A 12,153-nucleotide genomic window follows, 5' to 3' on the forward strand; every position below is an offset into this window, starting at 1 on the left:
AATTTGCTTTATTAAGAATGTTTTATGAGAAGATTTGGAGGAATCTGGAAGAGAATTCCCTGTTAATCCCCAAGTGAAGGTTGTGCCATTCTTCTGCAGAAACAATTTGGAGTAGAAAAATACCCAAATAGAACAATACCCAAAGCAATGAAAGGCCCAGGATTTGTGCCATTTCTCAGCTGTGCCCTGCCCTGTGCTGCAGCAGGAGCTGTCCCATCAGCTTGTCCCAGCTTGGTGGCAGCAGGGATATCTGTCCCCAGAAGGGAACAAGGATCTCTAGGAGGGTTACAGTGAAAGATGGAAGCTTAAGCAGCACCATGCACCAGCTAATGAAAGGGATTGAAAAGCATGTTGTATTCAAAAACTTGTAACACTTGTATCATGTTTAAAGAAAATTATTCAAACCCTGCAACTTCACCAACATTCCTCCTTCCCTTTGCACTCCCCTCACTGATCTTTTGCCAAGAGCTGCTGTAAGGAAATACTTCTCTGCATTTCTCTTGTTCTGTCAGTAATAATGGTGAGCCTGAAACCCTTTCTGCAGTGGCAACTTGCAGTACTTCACTAAATTGTGGCTTTTGGCAGATAAATAGAGTTGGTAAAATATTTTTTTTTGATCCCCAAAACCCTCATTTATCTTCCCATTAAAAAAACCCCATATATATAGATATATATATATATTCCAGCTTCCATTCTTCCCCTTCAATCTGTAAAAAACAGCATCTGATGTGGTTTCTGTGTTGATTTTCATGATGATTTTTAGCCTGTCAAAGACCTTCTGTCTCAACAACTTTGAAACAAAGATTTTTTGAATAGATGAGAAAGTGCAGCTGTCAGATGAACCGACACAAGGAACTGGAAGGGGAGGATCTTGCAGATGGTTCTAATAAAACTGGGCAAACGGGGGCGGGGGGAGAGTAGGCTGAAATGCAAATTGCAATCCCAGTGCAAGTTTTGGGGTTAGTTTGTGAAGGAAAGTTGCATAAACAGCCATTTGAGGCTTTGGCACTGGGGGCAGTGTATTGTTGCTCTCAGTGCTGCCAGCTTCTCCTTGTCCCTGCATCGGTGCTGCTACCTGAGCTGGGGTGGCTGTGCCAAGAGCCCTCCTCTGGAAAGCCCCATTCAGCTATTCATAGGGCTTTTAGGAACATGAAATACCAATAACAGGCTAGGTTTTCAGGAGCTGCTGAGAGAGGAAATTGTGCTTGTTGGAGCACAGAGCAGTAAAAATGGAGCAGAGGCTTGTGTTGCTTCATTGTTCCTGCCTGCTATCCCAGAGCCAAAACTGCATTTTGGCCAAGCCTTGATAAACCCTGTGTTTGGAGTTTGTACTGCATGATTCATTCATAAGGATGGAGGGTGACTAGTTGTCATTTCTGTCTTTTCTGCTAATTTTCTTATCTTATTCAATGGTATTGGGTCTGTAATATTAGGCCAACAATTAATGAATAAAATTACAGTAGGAGAGATGCAGATGAGGGCCTGGATAGCCTCTGGTGGTCTCAAATTCAATCACTACTTCTTGTCATGATAATTTGGGGTTCTTTGGTGGTTCTTCAGGCTAGAAAATCTTACTGACACCTCATTTCCAAAGCCAAAACAACTAAGTCTTTATTTCTTTTTCTTCCTCGTGCTAATCTTTCCCTTCTTAAATGAAAGGAAGAGTGTTTGAGAGCACACAGGCTTTCAGCTCACACAGCAGCCCTTGGGGATGTGTCTTCATCTTGCTGTGTCAAAAGCTTTTCAAATCAGTAGTTCGGGAGCAGCAAATCCTTCCAAGGCATGACTAACAGATACTTGTTTATTTAAGAGTCCTTAAGCATGAGCAAGTCATTAAGTACTTCCTTTCTCCCCATGAATCAGTTCTATTTTAAACAGTCATCATGTATTTAATATTTTTTTAAAGTATCAGAAGTTCTGACTTTTAAACTTTTCTGGAGTCTCTCGTGTACCTCTGTGAATTTGTATTAAAAACAAATCTGTCAGGAGCTGTACTGATGCATTCCCTTTCCCTTTCTCCTCCAAGAGTGGAAATGTTGTGTGTGCAGCATTTCTTTGCCCAAAGGGACAATTTGGAAGTGAAGAAATTATTGCTGTGAAAGCAGAGCTCATCTCTCCTGGTCAATGGCTGTGTAATGCCACCACCTGAGTGGCCTCAGGAGCTCAGCAGCAACGCCCAGCAATGTCCCCCTGGGGGCTGGGAGTTCCTGGGGGCAGAGTTTGCTGTGCCAGGGGGTCCCTGCAGCCTCCTGGGCAAAGCTGCCCTGCTCAGGGTGTGTGTGGGACTCCGCTGAGGGGATCCCATGGTTTAATGGAATGCTTTGCTCGTGGATATTGACCCTGTGATGTTGTCATGCTTCTCTGATTCAGTCCATTTGGAAAGAATCTGTTTCCCCTCTCTCGACTGTATCATGCAAAAAGGATAACAAACATAAATATTTATAGTTGGGTATTTTTGCAGGGGTTTGTGTCCAAGATACAACATGCTGAGACATTAAACAGCACAAGTGTTGCCAGAATCCTACCAGCCTGGCAAATCTGACAGCCAGCTGAAGGCCAGGGTAAGCTTTTATGATAAAATCAGGCCATGTACTGAATGCTAAAGCATCACCAGTTGTTCACAGCTCAGGAAGAATTCACTTGCAATCATCGTGAATAGGAAAAACCTTTCCAAATGAAGCTTTGTTTCCTTGTGGGTTGTGACAGTGCTCACAAGGATCTGACTCCATGTTTCGGAAGGCTTGGTTTATTATTTTATGATATATATTATATTAAAACTATACTAAAAGAATAGAAGAAAGGATTTCATCGGAAGGCTAGCTAAGAATAGAAAAAGAGAGAATGGTTGTGGCTTGTGGCTCAGAGAGTGAGTCTGAGCTAGCTGACTGTGATTGGCCATTTATTACAAACAACCACATGAGACCAATCACAGATCCACCTGTTGCATTCCACAGCAGCAGATAATTATTGTTTACATTTTGTTCCTGAGGCCTCTCAGCTTCTCAGGAGAAAAAATCCCAAGGAAAGGATTTTTCATAAAAGATGTCTGTGACAGTGGTTTTACTTCCATTTTTGCCTCCTTACACAGTCAGCAATCATAATTCATATGGAGGGGTTTGAAACAGCCTTCCTGTTCCTAATCTTGTGAGAAGGTGCCCCTTTACCCCTGGCTGTCACTCAGCCTGACTGGCCAGGAGCTGCTCCAGCCCTGGCACCCTCTTGGGATGGGTGCAGGGATTCTCTGTGAGGTGTGTGCAGGAGTGGTTTGTGAGGTGTTTGCAGGAATGGACTGTGAGATGTTTGCAGGAACGGTCTGTGATTCATTTGTTGAACATTCCTGCCCTTTGCGCTGCAAGGACAGCAGAGGGGACCGAGGCACATGGCAGCTCTTCACAGGGGGCTTCTCCTGCCCCAGCCCCCAGGGAAAGCCAAGGGAGATGCAGAGGGACTCGTCTGCAGCATCATTCACCCATATGAATTGCCTCTTTGGAGCAGCTGCTAAAAAGGATTGCACATCATCTTTATTGATTAACTTCAAATGTTTTAAATGAATCTGTAGTACTGGGCACTGGAACAGAAGTGAATATAGAGTGGCTTGAGTCATTTCTTTTTGAGTGGTAGGTTGTGTTTTTCAAGTCCCTGTGCTGCTTGTGAGTACAATGACAACTGTATCTGTGATCTCTGTGCCACCCGTTGCCTTAGCTACCATTCAGTGTGCACTGTGCTGGTGTTGGAGATAAAATGTTTTCTGTGGCACCTCTGAAACACCTCAGTGATCCTCACAATCCACAGGAACACCAGATTTATATCCAGCTGTGGCAGTGAGTCTCTGCTATCTCCAGCTGTGCAGCTCCACAGGTGAAGGCAAATGGCAAGGACAGCCCTTTGTACTGCTGGGCAAAGCCTGCAGAATTTTAGGACAGAAGTACAAACACCTGCATGCAACTAAAATTTAAAAATGCATGTAACTGTTGATACTTTATTATATAGCTACAGCTCTGGCAGTGTTTCCTGGCTTGGAGCTCCCTATAGAGATGTGCCCAGAGGTGCCCACAGCTTGGGAACAGGTTCTGCAGGCTGATGGGCACTAAAGGAGGAGAAATCCATCCCCCCTCCTCTCCCAGCCAGCTCCTTGAACTGCAGCATCCTGCCTGAATCCACAAAGTTCCCAGTCTCTTGTTCTTCTTGCCAACAAAAAAACATTTTGGAAGGAGTTAAAATTTTGCACAATTTTTGCACAACATTTCCTTACCCTGAGACTTTAATTAATCTTTCATTGTAGCCATTCCATGCCACAAAGTGTTGGCTGATTTCTCTTTTCTTCAGGGCTCTTTATTTCAAAGAACTTGGTAATATGCAAAGAAAAAGTTTGCTGCTGTGTGAGGATCTCAGAACTATGAAGGATTGTGGTGTTCCCTTAACATTCCTTCTGGAGGCTTTGCAGGGCTCAGTTCTCATTCCTGTTCTTCTCCTGCATCCTATTTCTGGCTAATCCCATCTGCAAAAGCAAATTGGTTGGTAACACTGGAGTTAGGAGAAGATTCAACCTTCTCCATCCACAGGAAATTTTTTCCTCATTTCTAATATCTCTATTTAGACAATGAGTCACAAGTTGAAGTCTGATTTAGGGGTGATTCCCTTACCTGCCTTCAATTCCAGGATGTTCACCCTGCTAAGTCCATTGTCAAGCACATAATGTGTGTTTTCTCTTTGGATAATTCTTATTCATCTCACTTGTTGCTGCTCATCTGCAGGGCTATTTCAGAATCTTCCTTTCAAATGTCCTAAAAAGTCCTTTTGTGGTGATAATCGTTGTCAAGGATTTCTGGGTGTGCTGCTCAGTCTGTGCCCTCGCCAGGCTGGGTTTGCTTTGCACACAAGTTTAAGTGCTTTGCTCCTTGTTATTTGTGGCTTCCCTTACACAGATTATTTGTGTTTGCTTTTTTTCTGCCAACTTTGTCACCCACAAATGTGTTCACACTTGGAGTCACAAGAAGCAGAATACCAGAGGAGGGGAAAAAACCAACCCCACAAACAAAACCCCAGGAGAACTGGACAGAGCTCTTTCCTTGAATAACTCCAAAGAGCTTTGCTCCTTTTCCCAGGAAAAGTCCTTCATTCTTCCAGTGGGTTCTAGAGGCTGTTCCTCAGCCTGTGCCTCCAGTCTGCCTTCCTTGCAGAGCTGCAGCAGTGTGCTCCTGGGAAGTGGGAAACAAATGGGAACGTTAAGGACAAAAGTCTGGGGTGCCAGCTCTGCAGCCAGAATTCTGAAAAGAATTCAAATGTGGTTTTTGTAAAAAAAATGCTCTCACAGCATTTAAGAGATCAGGAGGTCACTCAAGGAAAATGTACAATAAATCAGATTTGAAATTTGTTTGAATTGATCTTCTTGTCTGTCTTTCACAGAAAGTGTTGCTGCCCTGACCAGCAGTAATGAAGAGAAGGGCGTGAAGCGAATTTGTCTGGACAAGTGGGAAGTTTGAAATTTTCAGCAGGATTTATTAGCAGTGGCTGCAGGAGGTTTTGCCAAGCCAACCATTGACATGAGAATGGATTCAGTGCCTCAGACTTAAGTGGTAACTCATTTTTCTGCCATTTTCTGATTTCCAATACAGTACAGCAGGATAACTTATATTATAGATGATATTGTTTTACTACTACCAGAGTTTAAATAGAGAATCTTACAAGAACCAAACGTGATTTTGTCAGCTTCATTCATTAGCAAAAAGTTGAAATTTTAGTATCTGGTACTTTATTCAGTAGTTGAAATTTCTTCCTGTGGTTTCATCCCATGTCTTCATCTTTGAAAAACAAAGAGTTTTATCCATTACTGGCTGTCTTCCTACCTAATGCCCAGCAAAATGCAGTTTGGAACAGGGGTAGAAGTAGCTCTGTCCCTGTTTTTTTGTTATATTTTAAGTACTTTGTGTGACTCCTGAAACCTGTGGAAAGGTACATTAATTTGGTGCACTGGGAAGTTTGCTTTTTTTCTGCTGACATTCAATATTTCCTCAAAAATCTTTTTCCATTTTCTTCTTTTCTTTGCTCTTCTTATTTACTTATCTTTTCCTCTGCCATTCGTAGCTGGGTATTAAACATCTGAATACTTCTATGCCTGTTCTCCCGAGGTCAGTTTACTAGTCAGGAATACAAAACTGTGCTACTTTTTGAAGTTTAATTGGGAGCAGAAAGAGCCCCCAGCTCTGTTTTGCTGTCCCATTTTGGGCTCTGTGCCTTTGTAACAATGTAGAACTGGCCACTAAAACCAGAAGCTTTTAAAAGGGTAAGGGGAATTACCATATCTTTAATACCACACCAAGATGATGTTTCCATGTCTTTTGAGGCAAGAGAGTGAAAGGAGGTGTTTGTGCTCTCCTCAAAGCCTCACTAAACCCCAGCTCAGTAGGATCTGCCTTAGTTTGAAAACTGTGATGTAACTGCATATGTCAAAAATGACATCTCACCACATTCCTTTCATTTGTCATGAACAAAACAAAGGAAATCTGTTATGTGCTGTGGTTTTGTTTGAAATGCTTATCTCTTATTCTACCCTCTTTTATTTAGAGGGAGAGTGAACAGATCTGACAGTAGTTCTATGTGACTGATGGTAGAAAAATTAGACCAGCATTTCTGAACCTCACAAATATAGCTGTTCTTATTTACCAGTCCAGGTGAGGTGTTCACCCCTGTATCACAGTCTGTGTTAGAACTTCAATGGGAGAACAGTCAGTGCCCCAGGAGGATTCTGTGAGGTCGTGGGTGGGATTTCAGGAAATGGTCAGCATTAATGTAGCAATTCTTTCTGAAATCCACACTGCTCCTGTGGCTGTTGTGAGAGCTCAGTCAGAGCAGCACTTAGGAGCCTCCCAACCAAGAGCTCAGAGCCCAGCCAGTGCACCAGGTGCTCAGGAGGCTGCCAGGTTCCTCCCTCACTGAGTTCCCCTCTTTAGGAGCTGTCTGGTTTGTTGCCAGAGTTGTTTCTATACTGTGTCAGTGTCTTCTGCTGCATTGGCAGGAAGGGAGGGCTTGCAGATTCCATCTGTCTGCAGTGGTGACAAATGAAGCTCAAAAAGAACTTAAAAATGTTTTTCTTCTTTCAAGTTTTCCGATTTACTGTGCTCTCCTTAGTGCCTTTTTTCTGTTGTTCCCTGTAGCCCTGCAGTCCTTTCTCTTTGAAGGTGTGCACAGATCCTCAGATCTGATTCACTCACGTGTCTAATAAGAACAAGAAAAAGACAGTTCCAGCTCTCATGTCTGTTTTGGAAAAGTTTTGGAGCTGGGATGTTTGGTTTCTGTAGGTCACTTTAGAGCCACAAATATGAGCAGCACAAGTTACAAAGCAGTCCTAGTCACAAACTCTTGCCCATTCTTACGAAGGAAAATGCACCACCTTGGCTTGTCTGGATGCAGGCAGTCAGGAGGGGACACAAGCAGGTTCCAACCACCATCATTAGAGGAAACATTCCTAGGAAACTGAAAGGTGATGTTTTTTCTGCTCCCTTGTACATCCCTGCCTGGCAGAGCAACTTCTTTGTGCATTCAGCCTTTGACAAAACAGCACTAACTGTAAATCTGCTGGGGACAAGGACTTCAGCTGAGCAAATAGGTTCCCATAATTGTTTCTGCACTCAAATTACTATTATTTAGCTGATAAAAGTGACAATCAGAGGCCCAGAAACAGGGAGAACAATGCTATGGATAGATTCCTCTGCTGGCACAGGAAGATGTTCCTCAGCTGAACACCAAGGGGTTTTTGCAGTTGAGGGAAGAGCCAGGGATTGCTGCTCTGGTCAGACAGATCTCCTTCCTGCAGGAGATGCTCTGGAGTGGCCTAGGTGGGAACTGATGGAGTGCACAAATTCTTTCTATCTCTGAGAGCAGCTGGAGGATGTTGCCTGGGAGGTGCTCTTGGCTCAGGGATTTTACATGGGAGGGTTTTCTCTCAGCTTGAGAACACATTTTTTCCGCTTGACTCACTGACTGAAATCTGAATGAGTGATAAAATTTCTAAAAGTAATGTTGAATTGGTTGGAAAAATAAAAACTGCATTTATCATCAGGAAGGAAGGACAAAGTAAGGGGAAAGATTCAATGAAGAGGAAGTCACCACCTTCCCAGGAACAATGGGAGGCTGTGGGCAGCTCACACACCTCAGCCTGCCTGGCTCTGCAGCCACACTGAGGATTCTTCTGAGGCCCTGTCAGGCTCCTGTCCCACACACAGGACCCACACACATTCTGTGGGATGCTTTCATTGAGGAGGCTGCACCAGGAACGTGCTTGCAGAGCTTCCCTCCCTGTACAGAGCTCGAGCCCGTGTGTGCATGAAAGAAGGCTGCCCACTGACTCCTGCAGGAGCCATTCCTTTCCAGGAACAACACCAGACTTTGTTGCTTCTCTTTGCCTTGGCACAAAGAACAAGGAAGGAGCAGAAAATGCTGGCACTGAAGAGGAGCCATGTGAGCTGCAGATAAAGTGAGGTATCTGCAGGGACAGGCAGGGGCTACTGGCTTAGATGGATTTTTAGGATAATAATAACCATAATAACATTCTTTTAATGATCTTACATTTCTATAGTGCATTTCCTGTGTGCATTCCTGAACAGTTTTCCAGCCTTCAAGTGCTGTATCATTTCTGTGTGCTTGCAGTTTGGAGGAGCTCTGGGCACAGAGCTGGGTGTGCTCCCCTGCAGAACAGGCCAGCTGCTTCCCTCTCAGGGCAAAACAGGGAACACACAGGGGAACATTTGAACTGCAATTATACATGCACAAAGGAAAGATGCAAAATTGAGGATATTGACCTCAAAAGAAGCTGAAGATACTGAAGGCAGGATCCGTTTGAGTTGGGGGTTAAGGAAAAATTACTTTTTTTTCTTCCAGAGACCAGGCTTGTTCATTTGTCAAGTTCAACCAGGCTTTTCCAGCTGAGGTTTTAATGTCTGAAGGCTGATTCCAAATGGAAACATTGACAGACTAAGCAACAATAACTTAATAATATTTTTTCCATGTCCCTATATGCACTTCTTTCCAGAGGGCAGTTCAGATTTTTCACGCTTGCAGGAATCTCTGTTTTCACTTGGACTTATCTCTGAAATGTGCCCATCACAGGTGTGTTAAAAATTCTGTCCTTGTCAGTTTAGCTGATAGAAGGCAGCTGAGGCTGTGTTTGCTTGGATTCATGCTGGTATGATCGCTGGAATTTTCAAACAAACAGGACAAAATGGAAAAATTATCTTGTAATTGTGTGGGACTCCTGGTCTTCATTTTGGCCATGCCCCTGTAAGTTCTATCCAAGCAGATCTGCTGCTGGGGGTCTTGTAGCTCCTTTTGAGATGGGATGGCAGAGGAGGGAATTCTCAGTGGCTGGGAGGTGAGAGGCCTTGCTTATGGTGGGGTCTCCTCCTTTCATTTGCTCCGTATTTGTAACAAATTCACTTTCCCTGAATTTCCATCATGTGAAACTTGTGTCTTTTACTCTGTCATTTCTTTTATCAGCTGCTCAGTTGGTGATAATTGCATTGTGTTTTTCATACTGGGTCCTTTAATTTTTCTCTAATCTGTTATTATGTGATGTGGCCTTGGCAAGAAACACATTGCCATTCTTCCAAACAAAAAAAAAAGTCCCAAACCAAAAAAAGAAACCTGCATACAGTTCAGACCCTGCTAATTAAGAAAAGTATGAACTTCTAGGTGAAAAAGATAATTATCACATTTGAACCTGCTGCAGGCAATAATAATTTCCATGGAATGCAGGTAGTGCCACTGTGCCAGGGTTCTGGGCAGTGCTGGTACTACAGCACCCACCTCATCCAGGGAGCTGCTGCAGCAGCACTTTTTATGCCCCCTTTAACACAAAACAATTGGAGTTTGGAGGCTTCTCAGATTCCAAAGGTTTCTTCACTTTATCCAGAATGCAGCTTTTCCTCTCAAACATGCATTTCCCTGGAGCTGGACTAGATGACCTCCAGCCACCCCCTCACCCCTAATGATCCTGTGATTCCTTAACCCTCCCCAGGATAAGTCTGAAAATGCTCTCAGAACCAGCTGCTGATGATGCACAGTCTTTGTTCCTTTGCTCTTCCAAAGAGGAGTTCTTTCAGCCCAATCATCTCTATCTTAAATATGAACATTAGCATATCTATATTTTAAGCAGAAATACTTCACAGGCAAATAGGCAGGGCTTTAAGGAGACTTCAAAATATTTCCAAAAATACCTACCTTGCTTTCTTCTTCAGCCTTGTCTTATGTATCATTCTCTATATGAGTTAACCTACTTTTTTTGCTAAGCTTTTATTTTTGTTCTGTTGCTTTCCTTTTCTGGTGATATAAATTCTGTGTATTCTCTTGGGGAGGAACTGCAGGTTACACTTTAACTTGCACTGTGGTGGCAGTGCTTTGTGATTTACATTACAGTGGCATTCCAAAGATATTTCACAAAATTCAGACTTTTCCTGCTGAAGGAGCATGGTAGGCCATGTGCAAACATAACTGGGATTGTTTATTTTCCCATTAGTAGATAAGAAGGTGCGAGGATAAATAAAATACAAAATGAAAAGAATCCCTATTCCGGATTCTTTGGATTCCTGCCTCCCCACCCATATGTTTGGAGAGCACTGCAGGCTGCTGAGGTGCATGCTGGTTATCTGCTGCACAGCCCTACCCAAGCTCTAACAATTCCTGAATAGTTCTGTTCCTCTTTTACTGTGGCTTTGCTGTGCTGCATTGCTGTTCTTATGAACATCTTTGCCAGGTTAAAATACTTCAGATTTTTCACAGTAATTTCTTGAATTAGTAACTAGGAATAAAAGTACCACTTGATAAGCAGGAGTGACACCTTGTTTTCTCCTATCAGTGCAGCTGTAAACCAGTCAGAGGGACTGAACCTGTCCAAAAATCCCTGTTTGCAGGGAAAGCACTGCTGAAAGTGGAACTGAGACAGACAACTTTCTCTTGTTGGGACTGACTTCCTCTTTCAGTTTTTTGCTGAGAGCACAGTTCAGGTACCTCACAATCTAAACATGTATTGTTCCATGCAGGAGGAGAAGTGCATCAGCAATTCTGACTTACAGACATTTCAGACTTCTTGAGCACCATCTCTGCTGTCCCCTCCTGTAATTGTTTCAGATACGTGCACAGTCAAATCAGGATATTTGGTTTTCAGCATAGAACTGTTTGCTTTCAATATACATATAAAGCTTACTGAGGAGGGTACACACATCCACCAATTTAAAGATGCCATACTCTGAGAAATAAACAGGTATTACTCCAGTAATGCCCACTGGAGCAGTCTGGGGTGTATTTTATTACATTACTGTTGTGATTTCAGTGTATTTAAGTTTAGAGCTTTAAGTGAGTGAATTTACATGTATTAAATGCATCAAAATTTGAGTTTGCCTTGTTAATGTAAAAGACATTTCTTCTGCAGCTGAAGAAAGATGGCACCAAGCTCACTGAAGGAAAAATAGTCCTTGCCTGACTAGGAGCCTGTGTTACTGATCTTCAAGAGTTTAGCTGATAATATCCATTAAGCTTGATGCTGGTGATGGATACAAAAATTAACCTTGAATATCTGGTAGTGACATACTTGAATCTTGCATCAGTCAGTATTCAGTTAATTATCTAAGTATCAGTGCAAAGAGAGCAGGCTCCAGCTGGCTGTAATTAGGGCTGGATTGTTCCATGCCTTCAAGACAATTTTTACATTCATGGGATCTGCAGCTTTCTGTTGTCCTCATTTCCTGCAACATAAAAGCACTTGTGTGTCAAAGAATGAAAGGGGGCAGAGAGTGAGAGAGGCTGTGCAGATAAATCTCATTAACATCCCTGACAGTTTGGCTGAGAAATAGGCATTGCAAGATCTAAATAATTTTTTTTAAAAATAAAGATGGAAAACAACCCCCAGGAGCCATAGACAGAAGATGTTATTTCACTTGCCTGGAAGACAAGGTGGATCTTTAGAAAGCACAGTGGGTTTTATAAAAGCTGAAATCTGCTCTGTGCATTTTGGTCTTAATGAGAGACCACCAGGCTGTGCAGGAAGAAGGTTGGATGGCAGATCAGGAGTGTGTAAGGTGCCCTGGGATGCAGCACTGCCAGGGCCAGAGGTGCCAGCCCCTGGGTGCAGTGCAGGCTCTGGGGTTTGCCGTTGTGCTGCTG

The 12,153-nt window shown here is 43.1% G+C and overlaps 1 protein-coding gene across 2 annotated transcripts in view; it reads left to right on the top strand.

Moving 5' to 3' along the window:
* Positions 1 to 12,153, top strand: part of PEAK1 (pseudopodium enriched atypical kinase 1) — a 111,632-nt gene that overhangs the window by 42,870 nt on the left and 56,609 nt on the right. For both annotated transcript variants that reach the window (XM_058811044.1, XM_058811043.1), the window contains exon 2: positions 5,407 to 5,576. The gene's annotated coding sequence lies outside the window, so the exon portion shown is untranslated. The remainder of the gene's footprint in view (positions 1 to 5,406; positions 5,577 to 12,153) is intronic.

Source organism: Ammospiza caudacuta, chromosome 10 (genome assembly GCF_027887145.1).
Source record: "Ammospiza caudacuta isolate bAmmCau1 chromosome 10, bAmmCau1.pri, whole genome shotgun sequence".
Lineage (NCBI taxonomy): Eukaryota > Metazoa > Chordata > Aves > Passeriformes > Passerellidae > Ammospiza > Ammospiza caudacuta.